We start from the raw sequence: 23,634 nt of genomic DNA, 5'->3' as shown, positions 1-23,634 counted from the left end.
CTATCCGTCCATTTGATATGCCGCAAAACTCCAAAGAATGACAAAAGTACCTCCTGTTAAACTAAGACGCCGAGACACAATCGGCACCACCGAAGGGGACGGTGTCTAAAAATGCTGAAGATTTTTTCTCCGATAAATAGTTGAATCCACGCACTGGAGCCATTTCAATAGGATTTGAGATTTTGTATTGGTCATCGAGCTAAAACCATCACTTTTCAGTCGGAATTCGTGGGTTCACAATCCTGAAGATGGATCTGTAATAGTGAGGAAAATGCCAAATTGGTTCGAGCTGTTCTTTAAACCTTGTTGACCTTATTGTTGAAGTTATTTAATGCGCTTTAATCCATGTCCAAGGCTACTAGTAGTAGTGGCACAGTATGATAGATGAAGCTGTTAGCCAAGAATTTTTTTTGTTGAAATGGTTGAGGGGTGTCTCGGCCCGTATTGCTTTTTGTGTGGATACACCGCCAGGATAGCGGCACACCCATGTGGCGGTTCAAATCCCCCCAGGAGCACGCAGTGCCTGGGCGGAGGAAACGGCAGCTCAACAATTAGAGCCCTGCCTTTGTAATTCAGTCGCTGGGAGCTGATAACATCAGGTCACAGTTTGCTATCAGGCAGGTAATACCTCCCGCTGACTGTAATCGCTAATGAAGCTACTATTGAGTTTATAAACGTGCTAAATGATGCGGGCTCCCACTCTCAGATAAACACGTCCCAAATAAACGATTCGGGCGGTAATTGCTGCTCCGCCAGTGGCCTGTTAATAGAGTCGGAGGAGCTGACGAAAGAGTTAAGTCCTTTTTTTTTAAGCGCCCTCTCACTGGCTCATTGCACTCTCATTTCTACAGAGATCTCGGCATTCCCTTGGTTATCAGTGTACTTAGAAAGAAAACCTAATTAGACCCCAAAAAAAGGACTTTCTTTTCCCCTCGTTCTCTAATTAGGTCCTTAACATAATTAGCAGGTGATGTTAATAACCCTCTTTTAAAAGCTATTAAAGGCTGTTTGGGAGCAAGTGGTAGAGACGAGTTGGCTTGTGGGCAGCCAGAAGCCCCCCTGTGAGGGCTAGCGACGAGAGGCTTGTGCTAGTGTGCGAGTGTAGTTCACTGGGTTTTAAAGTACCACTGAATTAGTATTGCATCCTCAGAGAGTACCTCTCATCGGCCATTATTGAGCATTACAGGGCGAGGGCATCGTGGCACGCTCCAACACACACCGTGGCACGCATGCTAAAGTTTGACTATGTATACTGTATGAGCTGCGGTGGTATTTTCTTGGAAGCACTGTACAAGGATTCTACAAATATGGACCGCTGCACACACTCTAAATATCACATTTGTCCTGCCGCTTCCATGATCCTATACACAGGTGGAAGAAATGTGATGTTGTACTATATGCATGCGTATGGGGGATGTCTTGGTATCCACCAGGGGGCATTGTGTGTCCAGTAATGCGGTTCTGTGGAACCGCTGTAGAGGCAAATAGAACGCATTGTCACTGACTGGTGGGGGTGGGGGGGTTGAGGGTTTTGGGGCTCAGGGAAGTGCTCCGGGTTCCAGTGAGCAAGTCTGTGCGCTCCGCTGAGGAGGAGGAAGATGAGGAAGAGGCCGCTGTCGACCAGAAGAGCTCGGTCCTCGTCGTTAATTAAGTATCTGAAACATCAATTTAAATGTAAATATCGGTGGTGCAGCGCCACTCATGCGTAAATTAGAGCATTGGGCCCATCTCTCTCTCTCTCTCTCGCTCTCTCCCCCCTCTCCCCTCTCCCCCATGTCCCCTGCTGACTTACCCTGACATCTGCTCACAGCTGCTGGGCTCTGGGCTGCATGCACACGCACGCACGCACGCGCAAGCACAATCACTTGTGATCAAACATACAAAGTGCACCAGCCGCACGTATTGACACATATGATATGGACATGCTCGTCGATTGGATACTGGCGTTGACTATAAAAAAGTGTTTTTGTGTGATTGGGAAACTGAATTTTGGGACTTGAGCTAAAAAATAAGTTCTGTGAATTCTTGTTTTCGTTGACTCCTGTGTAAATTGTATTGTATGAACAATAAAAAAAACCTCTTTGGTGAACTCCAGCTGTATTATTTGTGCCTCGTGTCTGACTCCCCTGTACCATAGAGGACAATACTGTAGATGTGTCACCGCAGTGTCAATTGTGGAATACGTGGTGTGTTCTTGCTTTGTGTGATATGTTTTCCAAATGAGTTTTGCACTAAGGGCATTGTGCCATGGTCCAGCTCCGATTTGCTGGCTGTTTCCAATGTTTTTGTACCATTACTTTTTACTGTAGTCATAACCATCCGGTTGGCCTTCCAAGTTCGTCTAGGCTGCAGTTCAACCTGTAAGCATACATTTGTGAAGAGTAACTGTTAGTGTTTAGAGTGGTACATTTTATGGAATGCCACATACAGCAGCATTGGTTGAGGTTGACACAGGGATCATTTCTCCGATGTGTAGACGACAAACAGGCTTGCTGAATACAGTACAGTAAGCCCCTAAGAGCAGGTGTGTGTGTGTGTGTGTGTGTGTGTGTGTGTGTGTGTGTGTGTGTGTGTGGATGACATTGTGAACAGAGGGCCAAGTAGCACTAACTGCCCTGCATGCTTTGCTTGCTCCCCTTTTTGGAGTCGACCAAGTGGCACGGCTGGCCTTTAGCTGGCCGTCTGCTAGGCCATCAGGCCACGCCTCGTAAGGAAGAGCCTCCTCTTGGATGGAGTAGATGGAGGGAGGGGGAGGATGGTTTAATGGAGGGATGGAAGTGGTCTCTTCTTACAGTCCCCTCCCATCTTGCTTCAATTGCTCTGTCCTGACACGGTAAGGAAGAGGCCCGTAGTGGAAGATGTTCTATACCACATGGCCCCACAAATCAACCCTCACCGGCGCTGATTAACCACGTCACTTCAGTTGACCAGCGAGAGAGAGCTGGGGGCTATTGGGCTTGAGGTGGAGGTAGAGTCGAAATAAGGCTAATGTTGCTGATGGATCACTTTTGAACATTCTCTCCAAGTTTGACCCCTAAATCTTGATCAATCATAGTGTTAAGTGAAGACACTCTAATGATCTTGGAGGATTATAGCAGAAAAATTATGGTAACTGGGATAAGAGTAGTGTTGAGTCTGTGACTGGCAATTTTCTGATTGGTTGTTATAGCCATGTCACAAGGCAGGTTTTTTCCGCAACCATTAGCGATGAAGTTATCTCAACTTTTTGGAATGCTGCAAGAGCACCACATGTTATGTGACAAGAACAAATCAATTAGACGCTCAGGTCTCCAGTTTCTTTCCCATTCCTTCCTTCAACTTCACAATATGTTGAATTTATTCACAGTTTCCTCACCTTCTGTGTTGGTACTCCCATACAACACAAACATAAAGCAAAATGTAATTTTCACACTTTTTAAACTTTCGAGCATCTCACAACTTGTTTGGCAGCATATATTGTACAGACATTGGCAAGCAGCTCAACTTCGTAGCCTACCTTGTCCTGCTACTCCATTCAATGAACGTCCACTCCACCCTCCACCCGTGTCATATTCACATCAGAGTCAATCAGAGGTGGAGCCAATTAAAAACCTGTGTTTTTTACTGGGTCATTTGACCCGGGACTGAAACCCGAGTTTTACCTTTCTCACTGATGACAAATGCTGGATGTTAGCGGGTGTTAGCAGGTTTTTGGTGCAGAGGGAAAGGGATATTATTCCCTAGTTTTCCTTCAACTTTGCCTTGCCATCACATTTGCTCACGTAGGTCTTCTAACTACTAGTCTCCCCGTGTCTAATTGTTCTCTCTGTTTTATTACACAGTTTAATCCTCAAGTAAAGCCTGCTTCGCACTACATGTGGCTCCGGTGTGTGTCCCTGTACTGGGGTCTCTGCCTGTACAGAACGTCTGGCTAAAGGAATTAGGACTGACACATTTGCTAGGCGGAACAATGTAGTAAGGTGGAGGCCTTCCTGATCTTAACGTGTGAGAATGTGCTAATCAGTAAAACTGTTAATCTGAATAATATGAGAGGTTTAATGATTTTTCAGTTACTCATGTAATGAATGACTTTCATAAAAAGGGTGAAGATTGAATTAATCGATATAGTCTGCTAATCATGCTATTGTTCCAGGCAAAGGTGATGCAAATATGCTGCATTACAAACTACAGTGCTAGCCTGACTACTTACCTACTGAACAGAGATAGCCGATATAGTCCCATTAATCAACATCACATGTTGACACAAAACAAACAGATAAACACTGAATAATAGATGGATAGCGACAGCATAGCAAATCTTTATAGCAACAAATCAACAATCAAACAATATCATATGTTTACATCAACATATTGAGGAAGCTCATGGATTTCCTCATCAGTTCCCTATAGAGTAGAGTGAATCCCCTTGCCCTGCTGCTCTGTAACACCATCAGATATTGCTGCTTTTTGAGCAAATCTGTTTTTGTTCTTTTAGGAACAGCAACTTAATATTTTTCTGTGATTGTGTCATCACAAATTCCCACATCAATTCCCAAGTTATTTGTCGGGGACGACGGGGCTATACCCTCTACCTGTCTAGCTCATAGCTAAATACTCTGACCAAACTTTTATTCGGTTCAACCATGTGAACGGTGTCACTATTATGGCGTAAATAACCATTCAAAACCTGCAAAGTATTTTCTAAATCGTTTATAAGTACCTTTTCTGCTAAACATAGTATCTTCTGACCACGTCAGTGGGGCTGCAGGGCGAGTCTACACTGCTAGGATCGTGGCTCCGTACACATGGAGCTCAATGCTGGCTGGCAAGGGTCCCTGTGCCCATTCTTAGTCAAAAGGATTAGGCTTGCTTAACACAAGCTCTCCGGGATCACCCAAACTCTGTATTGTGCACTTACAATGCTGGCTCACCAAATTTGGCTGCAATGGGCTATTCTTTTTTTCCCCCTCTCTTTTTTTCCTCCTCTTTTTTTTGAATGAATGCATTTTAAATTTTTTGTCCCTTGAGCAGCGAAAATGAGACATGGCAAAGGCCAATCTCATCCTGGCCCTCAATAGGAGATCTGCGTTAATTTGTAATGCTATTTAAAAACTAGGATTAAATTGAACAAGACAAAAAAGCTGGTTTGGCAACTGGTTTTGTCACTGCTGTTACCCTTTGTTTAAGGAGATATTACATGAGAATGTATTATTATACAATAATAAGCTTTGTTAATTGAGGTAGACTTTTTTGAGATCGATATCTTTATTTTTTTTGCAAGAGATAACTGGAGAAGGCTCACATATATAAAATCACAAACAACGGATGCCTCTGCTTTAATTTCTGTAACAAGGTGAAAAGTGCTGAAATCCAGTCTTCCCCAGTTCAGAGGAATTTGAAGAGCTCATCACTACTGTGACTGTTAGTTCTGATCTCTGTAAAATACATTTGGTTTCCGGGCAGTTCTAATAGCAAGGTCTTGTATATGAAATTGAAAATTCGGCCCACCCCCAAACCATTGTTGGGGCAACAATAACCTTTAACCCAGCAGACACAGAATACCAAACGGATGACATAGTTTGAGCAGCACCCCTGTGAATGTTTTGATTAGTATTCAAATTACTTAAGTCTTGCGTAATCAAGCAAAAATTGCACCACTTGATTAAATACTCTCAGTGGTGTTTCGGGTGCATTGGTATCTCAAAATTATAAAACTAATTGTTGTACACAGTGTGCCTTTATAGGGTGAGGCGATGTGTTCCTAATGGGTACAGCATACAATTAACAAACAGTATTTTATCCAATCAAGGGCAATTCAGCAGTTACTTCTCTCAACTTGTAATATTGTTCACTTAAAAGTAAAAAAATATATACTATTTTTTCTAAACATTGAATCATTAAAAAGACACAGTAACCCTTTGGCTTTACTGATATTGCTGCTACTGCCTTGATCCTATCATACCAGAATCGGCCCGTACCCCAAAGTAATTTCTTGTAGGTTAAATAGCTAAGTCTAATAATTGCAATCTTTCCTGTGATTATTCAGTTATGTAGGACTGTGACCTACTCTTTAAACAATTGAGCAGTACTTTGCTATAGAACCTGGGGCACGCCGTCGAAATCAGTCAGACCTTCTGGCTTTGTCATCGAACCCTATGCAAAAACATGGAAAAGGGAAATGCTTGGAGAAGCCGCTCCTGATTCATTATTTTGGTTTTAAATTGTGCCTTGCCACCATGTATGCCATGTTATAAAATTATGATGGTACAGAATGTCATGTAGTGAAACTGGGGCGTTTGCTCCATCCAGAAAATTTATTCAGGCTTATTCCAGGATCCCTTTCTCCAGGCTCGTATTATTCCAGCAATGCCCCTCGCTACCCCCCATAACCCCTTTGACAAGAGTAATATTTAATGAATAGCACTATTAACAACGCACAGGTCTTAGGGGATAATTCCTGGTAACGGATAGGCATGCTGACATGATTATGCATGCTGAACACGTCGTGTGAAATGCAGTTTGCGGTGCCAGCCGGAAAGGAAACATACGTGGAAATGTGTTGACACGTGGAGCAATAATAATAATAATAATAATAATAATAACCTTGATTTGTATAGCACCTTTCAACACAACATGTAACCCTAAAGTGCTTTACATTAAAAGGTCATCAAATAGTGACACTAAAATCAAAGCAAAATGCATTTACAAAGTAGAATAATATAATAATTTAAAGAATGAAATATATAACAAATACACTAAAACAGGGTAAGAATAAGCTAATAAAAATAGATGTAAAAAATATCTTTTATTTTATTTCATTTTATTTATTAACCTGTGCTGTCAGCATGCTGGGCATACAACACAGGCTATTTGTATGCCATTACATCCAGTACAGAGTTAGTTTGCAAGTGGACTTCAACCTTGCCAAACTGCAGTGCAAAATGACATTTAATAAATTGGGTAAATATTATACTAATTTTCAGATTTGGGGTCATCAACTGAAACCATTAAGGATCACCACTTCCTCAACTAATTATTTTTTTATTCAATGAACTCTATGGACTCTCACTATTTTACCGTCATGACACCCCAAATACACAAAATAAAGCCATGTGCTAACTTTTCTTGCCTGCATTGTGTCTTTCTTCCCAATTACTGTTTCTTTCACATCTATTTCCTGGAGTCCCTTCAACCTGTCAAAAATACTTACACAAAGTATTTTAGATCATGCATTTAATAAAGAAGGTAAATATTATACTTATTTGCTTAAATGCTCTCATTGAATAAGAATCACAGTTTTTAAGGATTTTCACTACTTGCCTGTTTTATTTAAAATATATCTATTTGTATGTCATATCCATATTTTTCTATCTATTCTCTGTCTTTAAAAGTGAGTATTGCACAAAGAGTATGTTGCACACAAAGCATGCCACATTCTGTGCATTTCTACAGGTCTGCAACAGGCCAGCAAGGTGAATAAGGATATTTTGTACGTGCATGCATATGGGGCATTCATTGTGTTAATGTGCAATACATGTAATGTTGCAATCAAATCAGGTAGATCTACATGAAAAAAAAAAAAAAAAAAAAATCAAATGATGTATGGATGTAACTAATGATAATGTATGTGGTTGGTCAATGAAGAGAAGGTACCGTGCAAATGACCTCCTTCGCTAAGACAGTATTTATCGTTATTGAGCAGGGTGATGGGCAAAATGCTTACTGTGCTAACTCAATACAAGTCTGCAAGCAGGGTCACCTAGCCAGCTCCTGTGAAATTTGGGAAATACACCTTCTGGCATCTCAAAAGCGAAAGTATTTTAGCGTAAATATTGTGTCGAGAAAAAATAAAAAAATCATCAGTGCCCGTTTGATAGAACATTTCGAGCAAAACCACAAAGCTTAATCCACAGTAAAGCGCGTTCTCGTTTTGTTCCGAGGTACACGCAGTAAACCATCTTGTGGGCACACGCTATTTTTGCATTCCCATTTTGTGTCTGTGTTTCTTTGTTATGATTATTGATTATTTTTTATATAGGATGGAACGTGGATGTTCCTCTGATGTCTGACCAAAGTGCATAGAAATACACTGAAGTGCACATTGAATGACTTGGAGGACCGCTAGTGTCGGTCTGTGGTGCTGTAGGAGCGGAAACCTACCACCAGCTAACAGTCTACTGGCTAGCTGTGTATTTTTTTTTTAATGCGTACATGGGCGGCAACATTGGTCGCCAGATTTAAGGTCTGGCATCCGGTCTGGATTTCTTCCGCTCGCCGCCGACCTCTGGGCGTGTCCTTCACAGTGAGGACAGGGGCACCTCTGTAATTGTGACGGGAGCAATGACTTAAAACCCGGCGAATCATAAAAGAAAGCCACGGCAGGCTCCAGTGATTTACGAGGAAATATGGCCTTCCCTTTACAGCGTGGGCCGTGAATGAAGCCATAAAATTATGAGCAGTTTTTATGATGGCCCATTGAAGTGGGATGCTTGTATATTGATGGTTCACAGGCTGTGTCCCCCCCCCCCCTCCCCCTCCCAGGTGGCCCCCAACCCCACGCTGTGGAAGAGCTGACAAAGGGTGCCCCTGTGTAACTATTTTTCATGCATTTAATATATTAATTATCCGGTAAATGTTCCCCAGGCAGCGCTTGGGATAGCAGAGAGTGACAGCTTTTCGATGAAGCTCCCGGGCCAGCCCATCAGGCCGCAGTGCATTACGTGGGAAAGGTCATTGTGGGGTTAATGTAACTTTTTATTTGCTGATTTTTCATAGGCGGGGGGGAGGCTAGTTTGGAAGGAGGCACCAGGCGGAGCGAGATAGAAAGGCGGCGGAAAAGGGGGATCGGGGCTGGATGTCAGGAACACCAGAAGATAACCAAGGTTTATGTTGCCTGTTTGGGTTCAGACTGTATATATCTATAAACAGGTATATATACATACGTACTGGATATATTTGCTTGCCCACTCTCAACTCCCTGGGCTCCAAACCACCTCACCGTGGCACTGTCGGTCTTTCGGTGCAAACGCAACCGATAGGTGAGCACAGAATAAAATAAAATGAAATAAAATAAGATAAGATAAAAATCACTTCTGGTAACGTAATGTAATGTAACTCCCTGAATTGTTAGCAATCATCCGAACCCCCCCATCCCATCCCATCTCAAATCAATTCTTGGATCAATTTCATGCCCGAGCACGAAATAATTCCTCCAAAACGGCGAGCGTGTATTCCAGTTTGATCATTTTTGCTACCCCCCGTTAATTACGACTCGAGTGGAGTGAGGGAACGTACAAAAAAAAATAAAAAATACGCCAACTACCTCGTTGCTGCGCAAATTGTTTTGAATATATATTGGGGGGGCATTGTGGGGTCTACTCAAACACGATGACAAGAAAAGAACCTATGACAAGCGCTGAAAAGAATATCCAAAAACCAGGTTGCTTTTTTTTCCTTTTTCTTTTTTCTTTAATCGCCATATGCGCTCTTGCTAATTCGGGCGCTCTGAAGTGCTTGTCAAGAAACAATCGAGGAGTGAGACAGCTTGAAGTGATCAATTGTGTGCAGTCTCTAGGTAGGGCTCTCATTTGCTGGTGCATTCTGCCATCTGATTGAGTTAATTAGGCCGCTCCAACATCCCGCTGATTGGATGTAAACATTAATATGCCAAAATGACTCTGTCGATGTTTACCGCAGTGTTCCCCGGCACGCCAAATTGATCTGCTATTGAGAAAGGCGGTGAGCGGCGTCGGCATGATTTGATTTTGCCAGGAGATAGCAAAAAGGGTGGGAGGGTGTTCAAGATGATATAGAACACTCTACGTCACTTCTCTCTGCATTTCTTCCCTAAACATTTATACTTACTACTAAAAAAATGTAAGTTATGTTGGGGTGTGTACTCAAGGCTAAGTATGTTGATTTCGGAATTGAATCTAATCGCCTTCTGAGATAGAAGTTTTCTGGGAAAAACTCCCTATCACCTCTCGCCCCCCTTGTGTATTTTCCTCTGCTGCATCACAAAGTTGAAAGGCTGGCGTGCCAGTGAAATACAGACTCGAGGGGAGGGGGGATAGGTGAATGCTCTGGTCCTCTTTTCTTTTTTTATAAATCAGTGCGGGGAGTGAAGCGCCAGCTCGATATCTCATCATAGACGCGGTGGTGTTGAGAAAGTGGCCCGAGCAATGAGGCCAAGGCTTTGCTATCTCTTCGGAGGAGTGTATATGCTTTGTGTGCGTGTGCGTGCGCGTGGATGTTACCATTGACCGGTGAGCTCCCCATTGCCACACTGATTTTTAATTCATTGCGCACTTTCAACGCAATGAGCGATCTTTGCGACCGTGGCACGCTTTCAAGGCATTCCCCAGCGTTCTTGTTTGTTCACTGACCAAAGGTGTGTGCAGGTGACCCCTCCCAAAATCGAACACAAAGCATGGCTTTGTGCTCCATTTGTGCTTCGGCCGCCACACACACAACCACCCCGCAGTAGTTTGGATACACTGAGAGGAGGTCTACATCCGGTGCAGAGCTTTCAATGACTAACTGTGTACTGCCATGCCTTGACAAGCCCTCCAGGCCGCCCACCCTGTCGTACCGAAATCCCATACCCATCGTGCCCCCCCCCCCCTTCCCTGGAGTGCATCGAGCCCCATTAACCCCCGCGTGTCTCTCCACACCGTTCTGTGTGCTTAACACAGCGGTGTTAGCGTAAGAAATGTGCCGGCACCTCAAGATGAGCTTTGCACAGTCTAATAGAGGTCTTGGATGGGGTCTCCTGTTAATATAGTAAGGCTGGGGGGGGGGGGGGTTTGCTCCACCTCCCACACCTGACACCCGCTGCTCTCTCCCAGCGTCCTCTGACTTGGCAGCTGGGTGACACATTCGGCCTCACACTGGCAGTACAACGAAAACTTTGACCCAGCAGCTAGGTCGTAACCCTCCTCCTCCTGCTCCTGCTGCTCCTCCTCCTCCTCCTCTTCCTCCTCCTCCTCCTCCTCTCATCTCTGTGTGTTGACAGGGAATGGTCAAACAGTCACGGCAAGGTGAAGACTTGTGCCGCCGTTGTCACTCCCGGTTATGTGCAGGTGCTTCCGCAGACAGGGCCCAACGCCAAGGTGTGAAAGAAGCTATTTGCTGAGGGAGAAACCGTGTTTGTTTGACAAAAGACAAAAGTTCTTTGAGGCTTTGAGGCCGGTTGTATTCCCCTCACCACTGAAATTCTACCTCTGAGTATATGTTCTATACTACGAAAACGATTAAGTTTGTACTGTCCTACGACAGAAACAGTTGGAGCAGCACATCTACATCAAACCCCCCAAAAATCTAAACATATTAAGATAGTCATATGCCATGAATTGTTTGATCGCACTTTATTTTCTTTTGAGATCAATTATCTTGAAGAATTGTGAATTTAGCTAGCTTTAAGAACCTGTGTGTTTCGCTATCTATACCTGATGGTGCTTAAATAGTTTCCACTCTGATACAGGAAATGTCCTATATCACAAAATAATGTATTGGATTCATTTTTAAGCTTTCAATGGGCCAGCCTATTTTGTGGGCTATAAGATCATTTTTATTTAAATATTTATTCATTTATTTATTATCAAAATAAAATCATCATACCGTCGGCACATCATTTTGCATGATTCCATCAGTTCTTTCCTAAATGTATTAATTTTTTCCCTTTATTTTACATTGGAGAGTACACTTCTCTATCTTCCGACAGCTCCCTGGATTTTACTGTCTACTCTCTCTCTCCTTCATTCTCTCTACCTCTCTCCCCTTTTCTCTCCCTCTACCCCTCCCTCTCTCTCCTCATCTCCTATCCTTCATACACGACTCCCCTCCAGCCCCCACCTCTGCCCACCCCCTTGCACAGCCGTCACTCTGAATTATTTTCAATGAGCTCCTTTATAGCAGGACGCCAGATCCCAGCTCCAGCTCATCACCAAGCACCAGGCCTGGCCGTGTGTGTGTGTGTGTGTGTGCGTGCGTGCGTCCGTGCGTGCGTGCGTGCGTGCGTGCGTGTGTGTGTGTGTGTGTGTGTGTGTGTGTGTGTGTGTGTGTATTGGGGAAGGATGTGTGTTTGTGTGTGTGTGAGGGGGGGGGCTATGCTCTGCATTTCGATCAGCTCTGAGCCTCCGCTTCGCTATTAACCCCTTTTCCTCACACTAACCCCCCCCCCCGCCCCGCCCTCCACCCCACCCCACCTCTACACACACACACACACACACACACACACACAGACACAGACACACACACACACACACACACACACGCAGACAAAGGGCCCCTCCTCCTCCTCCTCCTCCTCCTCCTCCTCCTCCTCCTCCTCCTCCTCCACCTCTTTATCACCCTCCTCTCTCTCTGCACACCTTTGCTCGTTCAATTTCTTCCCCAGTATTTCTCCTGCTCTCAGCCCCCCCGCCAACCCCCACCCCCTCACTATGTCTGTCTGTTTGTATTTTTGTAAAAAAAAATCAGTTGATAGCCTGCTTGTTTTGCGGACGTCACATCCTCTCTTTCTCTCCTCTGTATTCCCCCCATATTCTCAATGTCTGCTGAAGAATATGTTTAATACATACGTGGTCAACGATTGATCGCAGATTTTTGGGCGATCGATTGCGATCTCATCACGTTGGCGTCTTAACTTCTTGAGAAACACAGACAGCATCTCTCTGGCAAAATTATTATTAATATATACACTATTATATACCAGCAAGGGCTCCTCGGTTCTCCAAATCCTTGATTCAAAGTTTAAACATTTAAGAAAAAGCGAAGAATCCTATGCTGGCTATTGTACAATATATTTGAGGAAGAAAATCGTGAGAGCTTGCCAGGTGTGCCGTGAACATTTTTCCCTTTCACTTAAAATTAATAAATAAACTAGCTCTTGTGTTGCAAGATCAAAATTGCAAAGCTGTGAGGCCAACAGCCAGGATACCAGCTCTGCGTTTATCAGAACAAACTAAAGTTTCACACAGAAAGTGAGCACTATTAGTAGTCCAAAGTTCGCTCAAAAAAACGCTCATGGTTATGGTATGCACGTTAATGGTTGGAGTTCACTCAACATTATATCTTTGTCCAAAATACATTTTTTACTTTTTCACAAAAATAACTTTGACATAAAAAAACCCAACTTGGGGGATCCCCTGTAGTACCTCCGTGGACCCCCTAGGGGTAGCATGTCCCCCTGGTTGAAGACCACAAATGGGATATATTGTTCTGACGGTGAGGAGCAAGGAAACCTCTTCGATGGCTGCTATATTTATTTCTCTGGCACTTTCACTGGCTCCATCTCCCATTTTAGATCATGAGGTTTTCTGCGTTTTCACACAAGAAATTGGAAATAGGAACCTGCAGCGTTATTTCGTTATCATAGTATGGTAACTTTTTAATGAAGCTGTGGGGTCACTGGGCTTTCACATGCAATGTAATATCGGGAACGGGTAGTAGGGTACTAAAAAAGTGTTCGCTTGTAGAAGGTATCGGTTATAGTTCCATTACAATGGAAATTTGCGCTTCCGTAGGGCTTGGGCACAATGAGAGGCACGCTCAGCACTGCTACTAAACTGGACTCCGATAGAAACCAGTGCTAATCGCCCCGTCAGTCATCCCAGCGCTCCTGGGCAAGATTAAACTCTGGTGTAAAAAGCAAAGTCAGGGAAAGCCCTAGAAAGACTCTCAATCTCACTCTAACTGACGGCCCAAAGGCTCATGCCAACCATCTCCAATCGTGGAAATTTATCTCTGAGATTTCCCGATTACCCGAACGGCAGCGGTGACCCATAGCCAGTTCTTGTTTCGTTCTCGTACCAATTTCTTATTCAGCGGCCCTGTAGGAATTTGGCACAGGCGAGTTATCTTTCCACAAGCAGCCTCCATTGTTAAGAATAACGTCTGTCACCCGGGGGAATGATTTGTCATCGACAGCGAGTTCAGGTTTGGTTTGGCTGTCACTCCCTTTTTGAGTTAGAAAAGCCTGTTTGTTTGAAGATCACTTGACTGTGTTGAATCAATTAAGTCATCCATAGCTAATCCAGGAAGAGTGTGGGAAATTGATTCGGGGAGGCAGCCAAAGTGATGGGTTTGACAGTGGAATTGTTTATCCTATATGTGCTGAGCCTTGATATACCGGGTGTGATGTAGGTCTTTATTTAAACAGGGCCAAAGACGGGATGGGGGGATACTCCCAGTACCGTTTCTGGGTCACGTTTGCTCGACTCTCTCTCAAGCGGCAACCAAAATATGGGTAGTAATTTCAGAAGAATACATTTTTACAACCATCAAAAAACCGAAAAAAATCAAAATCAAAAATCGAACTTAAAAAGCTATTTCTGTTTTCTTGCTTTTCGATTTTTTAGAACCAAAGAATCAATTCTAAACTATTTCGTCACAGAGGAGATACAGCGTCAGCGGTAGGATTGCTTAAGATCGCTTTTTATTTATTTCGATATTATTTATAATTTGGATTATAATTACGTAACTCGGAAAGTGAAACAACATTTTATACACCGCAAAATAATTGTAATTGCTTCCTGCTGCAGCTGGTATAAAAAAAATAACAGGCCCGAATCCACACACACTCTATGCTCAAATGCTATGTTGGTTTACCTGCTAAGCACCACTACATGTTGAGTATCATTAGTCCAGGTACTAATAAGTGTAATGGCTGCAACTTCTATCATCCTCTGAAAAGAAAACCACACCAGCAAATGAGAGTCCTCTTCAATTTAGGACTCACAAAAAAAAAAATGTTTTATACTTTTTTGTGCAAGCGAAATTGATGAAGGTGAGGTACACGTGATTGAAATCCGCAAATTGCTCCATTTTCGTTTCCGCCAAAGATTGGCATATGTCACAAAAACTCCTGGAACCGTTCCTGGTTAAGCGCATTACGCATTGTAAATGCAAAATGAATAAGGTTTGCTTCGCTTTTTATTTTTCGTGACCTACCATTTTGGCTGGTTGCACAACTACAGGTGCAATATCATTGCCATGTGTAGGCATTAAAACAAAGTAATGAGGTTGTAGTCCTACTTTAAGTAATTTCACTAAGCACTTGTTACCTCTTAAATGACGGCTACATGCAACGCGACACCGCCACCAGAAAAGTAGGATTAACAAATAATCATTTGTAGAAATGCAGTAACACCACATTTAGTTCGGAATATGCAATTCCTTATATTACATTACATCATGTAAGCTTGCAGTAAAAAATTTGCAAGATTTTTTTCTGGGTATTAAATGTAATGATTATTTTACAGCAAATATGTAATAAGGTTAGCAATGTGAAGTAAATATTTTGGGTTACGAGATAATGAATTTAAAATTGAATGAATGAATTAAAATGAATAAAATGTTTCATTTTATAGGGTTAAGCCAGGGTTACAACCTATATAACTTACTATAACAGTACACAGTTCCCCATTTTTTAATTACCTGAAGGGCGAATAACAATGTTTTATTTTTTATTTTTTATTTTTAACTTGATGCATTGATGTCAAGTTGATTGTCCGGGGGGGGGGGGGGGGGGGGGGGCGGTTAGGTGGGATGGATGATGGCCAAAGTTCAGCGCTTGCCTGAGATGATAATAGCAACAATTTCTTACAGTGGAAGAGAGGCACTTTCTGCCGCAGAGATGTACTCCAAAATGACTACTGTACCGGTACAAAAGGGGTAAATTGTAGTGTAGACAAAGGCGAGCGAAAGTGAGCATTCTATCAATAAGGGGGCGTGGTAATTACCCTGGAAAGAGGCAACTATTGCATATAAACCCCCACCACCATCAACCCAGCCCTAAACAACTGCCCGGATTCACGCTCTACCCAATCTGTCCCCGTTACAACTCTGTCCATCCCAAAAAAAACAAAAAAACACAAAGCCTTCTCCGATCAGTAATAACAGTTTATGGAGCAACACTGTCGGGCCACATAATAGCCACGTTATAATTTGCTCTAACAACTCAAATTATGGCTGTTATTGATTCAGGCAACGCGTTTTAATAGGAGTGCGCCACGCCTCTCATATTACCAGCCATTAAAGGTGTTCAATGGCGAACATCTCGAAAGTGTCCTTGCTGTCCTATGTGGATTTGTCGCCAGCATTGTGCGTTAAACGGTATTTGCTCCATTGCTAGTAAACTTGACTTGTCCCTACCCACACATCTTTACCTTTATATATATATATATATATATATATATATATATATATATATATATATATATATATATATATATATATATAAATAAAATATATATATATATTTTTTTTCTAATATTCCAACCTGTCTTTAGTAAGCCAGTTTTGGCCTTATAAAGATGTTGGTTCCCCTCAATTACAACTGGCTTGGAAAAAAAACGCTAAATCTCCTTTATTTAAAAACAGCAAACTGAATGTATTTATGACTGTGTCGAATGTTTTGTATAACAGTAATAATACATACATTTTTTTTAAAGCAGACAGATAATTGTAAATCATAAACTCATTGGATAACTGGTAGGAACTGCTTCACAATAATTAACTTATTTGTCCACTACAGTGAACACTCCCTGCTGGGGTGATGGGGGGTACCTTGAACACCATGCCGTGTGTGTGTGTGTGTGTATGTGTGTGTGTGTGTGTGTGTGTGTGTGTGTGTGTGTGTGTGTGTGTGTGTGTGTGTGTATGTGCGTGCGTGTGTGTGTATGTGTGTGTGTGCTTGCCAGAAATTCAGGGAAGGAAGTGAGGGAATACATATTTGCCTAGGTCAGCGGGTTAGCTTTCGTGTACACACACGTGCGTGTACACGAAAACTGTTCCCAAGCGGTTTATTTTAACTCCACCAGAAAAAAAACACGAACATCCCACACTATTGACTCACAGTGTGATCCCTAAACATAAAAAGGTTTTCAACACACATTTGACCGCCGACAGTATGCTCTTTGGGGCTTTTTCAGCTGCCATTGCCTAGTAACCACGAGAAAAAGTGTTAATTTTTATTTTTTTATTTGTATTTATTTATTTATTTTTTTAACCTGTGCTGTCAGCATGATGGACATACAACACAGAGTATTTGTATGCCATTGCATCCAGGACAGAGTTAGTCTGCAAGTGGAGTTCAAGTTCTCAACCTGCAATGCAAATCTTTATTAATTCTTAAATGATCGAGAACTGCTGCAATATCTCTGTCCTGTGGATGACCTGTAGAATGACAAGAGCACAGTTTTTGGTTATGAGAACTACCACCAATCCCCCTCTTTGGAGAACTATTTATCATGTTTGGGTCTATAAACAACTGATCACTACTCCAAGAGGGGGAGAATCACAAATAAACATAGAAACAAACAACATTTACACAAAAACATAAACATTGGATGACAACATGTATTGAAAAACAATGAATTAGGTCCAGGAAAACTGGAACTACAACTGGTCACGTGGCGTGTGTGTGTGTGTGTGTGTGTGTGTGTCCACCGGTGAGTGTACATGACTTATCCCCATTGGCACTGGTGTAGAAGGACGGTATTATGTCGCAGCCGAACTCCGCAGCCCTGTAGACACCCTACGACTCCGCAGCCGCTGGCACAGAACCCGGGCCACGGGCGCAAGGCACGGACCGCAGGACGGATCTCGGCCCCACGACGGCAGACCGTCACCCCACCCGTGTCGACCGCCCAACGGGCAAGCTGGCAGGACCCCCACACCCACCCACGCCCCGCACAAGGGGGAGGCCCGCCCGACCGCAGCCGACCAGACCCCCACCCGAAGCAAAAGACCAACGTTTTGTTTTTTTTCTTTAACCCAGTAATAAACGGAATTGTACACTAAACTCAAACATTCCCTCTTGGTATAACTACATCTCAGCATCTCACAGACGCAAGCTTGACACACACACACACACACACACACACACACACACACACACACACACACACACACACACACACACACACACACACACACACACACACACACACACACACACACACACAAACCAGCTTGGGCCACAGACAGTGAAGGGAGGCCCCCACTTAATTTTCAGTTTGCCTGTGAAGTTCTTTGAGGAAGCCAAGCCCTACTGTCAGACACTCAACAACAGCATCCCGAGATGCGGCCGAGCGACCTGCAACCTGGACCCCGTGGGTGTGAAAGGGAGGGGTTTGTCTATGACTTTGGTGCGAGAGCGGTTGTGTGCGTTGGGGGTAATTGGAAAAATGAAGCGACCCATGTAGACAAAAGCGAGGGTGTTTCTGGGAAACCTAGCGGTGAATCTGGGAAAGATCTCTTGTCACTCTTTGTCCGAGTTAAAGTGATGTGAAAGTTTTTCAAAGCATTTGAGTGTACAGTATATATAAGTCCATACAGTGCCACTCACTCTCACTGGTAGCTTCCGCCGTCAATGTGTGGACAACGAAAATTATTTTTCGAAAAGACTTTGTCCTGCACACCGTTGACTTTCACTAGACGCTGTTTCAAAATGTACTAATGACTTGTAGTGGAGACAAGTTTGTCAATATGAGTTTGTACTTATCAAAATCCTTATATACTACAGAAGTGTATTAGCCACCTCAGCAAATAGCTACTACATTGGAATTCTCTACACAGCGACCACATTAAAAGTGAGTTACAGCATACGGACTGATATCGAGATGAGGAACATAGACATATTCAAATGTTACTGACAATTTTGGCCGTAGTACTAGTTTTGAGGTGACTGGCATGCTGAGCCTGGCCATTTTATTATTTTTTTCTTGTCCCCTGAAATTCCTCTCACTATCTTGTCTTGAGTTTGTGGGTGGATAAACAGTCCGTTTCCGTTTCCACTTCCTCTCTCTCTCTCTCTCTCTCTGTCTCTCTCTCTCTCTCTCTCTCTCTCTCTCTCTCTCATCCCTCCCGCTCACTCCGCCCCGACAGCACTCCGTCCCTAATCTCAAGACCCTTCCCTCTCCCTTGAACTGTATCAACTATTAACTGCAGACCCAGTAAATCCCACATGGAGGGGGAAAAATGCAAGGGTGTTGCCGTATACACACACACACACACACACGCACACACACACACACATACACACGCACACACACACACACACACACACACACACACACACACACTTGCCTCCCTTTCAGAGTATAGCCAGTGGGGCTGCCACATGGGTGCCCTTGCTGTGTGACATGATGGTGCCAAAAGCAGTTATTTCCCCACAACAGGGGCGTTTAAAATTGAGACTTATCCAAGGTAGCCATCAAGGTTTTCTCGTTCTCACTCTCTTTCGACCCCCTTTTTTCCCCCCTCAACCCTTTCCAGCTCTTCATCCATCCATCCATCCATGTGTCCATCTATCCATCCTTTCCCACAACCTCCCCTCAACACTAGCACACACACACACACACACACACACACACACACACACACACACACACACACACACACACACACACACACACACACACACACACACACACACACCTCTCTCTTTCTTATCCGTTTCACTCTTTTACCTTAAATTGTGCTGTCACGAGCATTAGAGGGGGATTAGTCGGAGGAGAGAGGCTGACCCCTGAGATCAGCGGGAGATGATGGCATCTGTCCTCTGGGTCGGACGTAACCACACCAGGACGGTCTCCCGGTCTGTTACAGGTCTGCTGTATACAGGTGTGCAAAACCGTGGGAGGTGTAATATTTCGTAGCAGTTTGATCGCTTCCCCACAGGCTCCCTACGGAAAGAGACCGCCACAGGGCCCTGGTAAAACAGTCCGTGTCCACCCCAACGTGAAGGGTTACTTTGTGAGAGTGTCATGTTATCTTCGACACCATAGCATGTCATGACATGTCATTGCACTAGATATATGTATGCTTGCAAACTTGACAGCTGGTTGAAAACTATTTGGTGTGACTGGAAAAATGGCTGTTAATGACGGCCGCATGAGCTTGTTCACACACTTCTCAAGTGTGGTTGTGTGTGTGGCTTTGTTTGCGTTTGTGTTTGTCTGTGTGTGTGCGTGTACGTGTGTTTAGGCATCTGATTTTGTCTGCACACACTTATTCACAGTCTAGTAGCGCATGCATTTTACGTGTTTGTTTGTTTAAAATGAAGGAAAAAGTGGTCACACGGACACAGTGTCTTTGTTTAAGTGTGTCACACTTACACACATTAGTACATATCGGAACGGTGAGACGACTTTGTGGTTTAACGTTGGGAATAGCTGAGTGAACCTCAAATGGAATAAGAGAGAGCTTCAGAAAGACACTGGGAGACGTTGACTCTGTCGAGGAGGCCAGAATAACATATGCGCCACAAAGCCGGCCATTAGGAATTTCCAGCAAATTCGGCAATTTGGTTGTACTGCTCGGTTCTGACTAAGACTAAATCAGTTCTCCTTTCAGTGTTTCTTTCAATAGAATGTCTGAGAGATTATGAATCTGGAAACCAAATGCTTTCATCATGAATAGCTTGTAATATTTAGAAGCTTAAGCAAATGCAGCTCGATATACCCTGGCATTGGGCGACCAATACCCTTTCTTTCGGACAAGTAGGATATCACTATACCACTTTTGTAGAGGGTTTTTTACTTCAGCACAGCATATGCTCAGCTGAATGTATATGACAGTGGGCAAAAGCTGGGACATAGACCCCTGGGGAGATGCAGATTTTTGGTTCGATTTTTGAGATATTAGACATAAATGGACTATGTTGATCCCATCATAGTTCGGGTTTAATCCCAATAAGCAGGTCCCGCTTCTATATCGCATAATTTAGCGTTAACAGTAGTAAAATTCTAAAGTTAAAGTCAAACTAGATGTTGTTTTGGTACGTCCTAGACTTTTTAGCCAAAATGTTCCCTGTGATCTCTCTGCTGCCCTCTTCTCTCCCACCCCTTCCTGCCCTACTTGGTGTCATATGGGGTCCTGCAGGGTCCCTAATCAGTTCATTTCACGTCTGACTTTGCTTGTGTATGTGTGTGTGTGTGTGTGTGTGTGTGTGTGTGTGTGTGTGTGTGTGTGTGTGTGTGTGTGTGTGTGTGTGTGTGTGTGTGTGTGTGTGTGTGTGTGTGTGTGTGTGTGTGTGTGTGTGAGACTTGTATTCTCTTTTCCATCCCTCTGTGGTTCTGTCATAATTTAAATATGGATGTCTTGGGAAGGAACATTAAAAATCCATATCTTATTTTCACGATTTGCACGATGCATTTATTGATATGTAACACATGCAATCATAATTGTATGTTTTGGACTGAAAACTCGGCCCATTTAAAACAATGTCAAATAAATATAATATAGCTGCAGGCAGCAAACAGTCCAGGTCCAGGGTAGTCGACCCTTTGTAAAAGTTCAATGGACAACTGTGCTTTGGCTCTCTATTCCGGTGTTTATTTGTTCCGGCCTGGTTACAGTGTAATTCTATGATCGGGCAGTGTTTGAGGATGTGGATGGGTTTTGTACGTCGCAAATAACGACGGTTTTCATTCTGAAGTAGAGCTGCATGATTATGTTTCATCCAATTGTCTTCTGGTAGAATAATACTTGTCAATTTGTAACTTCATATGGTTAGTATTCTTTTGTATCTTATATTCCATTGGGTTACTGCCTCATGTCATCTGTGTACTCCGTCAACAATTTCTTCATTCTAGCATACGTCTGTGTGTGGCGCCATCTTGGTGCAGGGGTCATTGTTGATCACAAACTCCATCCACAATACTGAACCGCCGATCTGAATGAAACTTGAATGATGTCATGTTGGAATGTCCCAAATACACATCTTATTCAGATTTTCTGTGGGTTCCAAAATATCTGTGAAAGTCTGACATCAGTCCTATCTGCATGTGCCGTTACCTTGGCGATGACCTGGTTTTTGACCAATCACTAGACTGCGATGCTATCATGCGACCTCTGTGAGCTGTCATTAGAGCATGTGTGCGTGTCGCACCAATTACAAAATATGCTGTTTTTTCCAAATTTATTCCACAATAATGGACTGATCTGGATCAAACTTGGACGACGGCATGTAGGCATGTTATTCTTCTTGTCTGTGATTGCAGATGTCAGTTTTTCATTAATAAAAACAACACGAATAAAGATAAAATATATCCTACAGCTATTTTTGAAGGCATATTGCCCTGGATCAATCAGGGCTTTGTGTCTCAGTAATGATCGATTTTAGAGGTAAGTGTGTTTTGTACATGCAAGTGTTCTTTATTTTGTGACATTTCCTGAAGTAGCTCACATGTTGAAAAGCCGGCACTGGTACTGTCTGGTAAGTATGTATGCTTTCCTGTTTGTTGCTCATTTTGTGAATCATTTTTTCCATTTAAGCAGAACATTTTTGATCTCCTCTGTGGGTCGCCACATTAACCAGACATATTTATTACTCTTACCACTCGGTTGCCTCTTGGATTTTTATCTGCAGCGTGCCTTCCTCTGGGTCAGGTAATCTTATCTTCATCATTTTGATTAGAGTTTGAACTAAAATATTTACTGAGTGAAGACTGTTAAGCCATTATTGACAAATAGCTTGCAAGCAGCCGCATAGGCTAGACGTGGCGTCATTCCAAGACTCTGCATTAGGGCGGAGCCTCAGATGAACTAGTCAGCAAAATAGTCGATTGCTTCCTACTGAGAGCCTGCTGGAGGGTGATTTGTGGTCATAATAATAAGTTCTGACAGACAACTCTTCAATTTAATTTAAAATTATCTTTATTTATTTGGCATCGGTTGAGTTTGGCGTCTGGGCTCTACTGCTCATCACTCCCGGCGAGGTGTACAGAAAGCATCGGCATGATTAATGAGCTAGAAATATTGGAGTGCTGAGCTTGAATCCTCCTGTTGGGTAGAAGAGTGGAGTCCAACAGGTGGATGCAGGTGAGATAGATAGAGTGTGGCAATGCAGCAAACAACCAGGCAGCAAAGCAGGAAGTAAAATAGGTTGGGAAGGAAAACTGGCTGCTTGAATAGGCCGGCCCATGAGGATGTGGAAGCATGTGGCGCTTCAAGTTGTGTGACAGAGCTGCTCTGCAAGCTATTGTGCACACCTCATTTGCTATGCTTTTGACACAAAATAAGCTATGAAAAATTATAATTTAAAGAATTTTTAGTTCTAGCCTAGCCTATAATCATTAAGTATTTTTGTCAGCCAGTATTTGTATTGTCATATGGTCATAGTATTATAATGTGTGTATGAATGTGTGTGTGTGTGTGTGGTTGTGTGTGTGTGTGTGTGTGTGTGTGTGTGTGTGTGTGTGTGTGTGTGTGTGTGTGTGTGCGTGTGTGTGTCTGTGTTTGGCAATATGAGTACGCAATGTGCGTTTGTACTTCTGTCTGAGACAATGCATATAAGTGTGTGTGTATATGTTTGTGTGTGTGTGTGTGTGTGTGTGTGTGTGTGTGTGTGTGTGTGTGGGTGTGTGTGTGTGTGCGTGTGTGTGTGTCTGTGTTTGGCAATATGAGTACGCAATGTGCGTTTGTACTTCTGTCTGAGACAATGCATATAAGTGTGTGTGTATATGTGTGTGTGTTGTGTGTTGTGTGTGTGTCACAGCATGCATTCAAATGAGGGTGTTATCTCCTTAGCCAGGATGCTGGGAGCCTTGCCCCAGCACCTTCTGATCCCTATCTTTCCCCAGCTTGTCCGTCTGTAACCCTCCCTCTCCGTCTCCATCATTCAAATCCCCCCCCAACTATTTTCCT

Source organism: Zeus faber (assembly GCF_960531495.2).
Source record: "Zeus faber genome assembly, chromosome: 9".
In the NCBI taxonomy this organism is placed as follows: Eukaryota; Metazoa; Chordata; class Actinopteri; order Zeiformes; family Zeidae; genus Zeus; species Zeus faber.
This window is presented reverse-complemented; position numbering follows the sequence as displayed.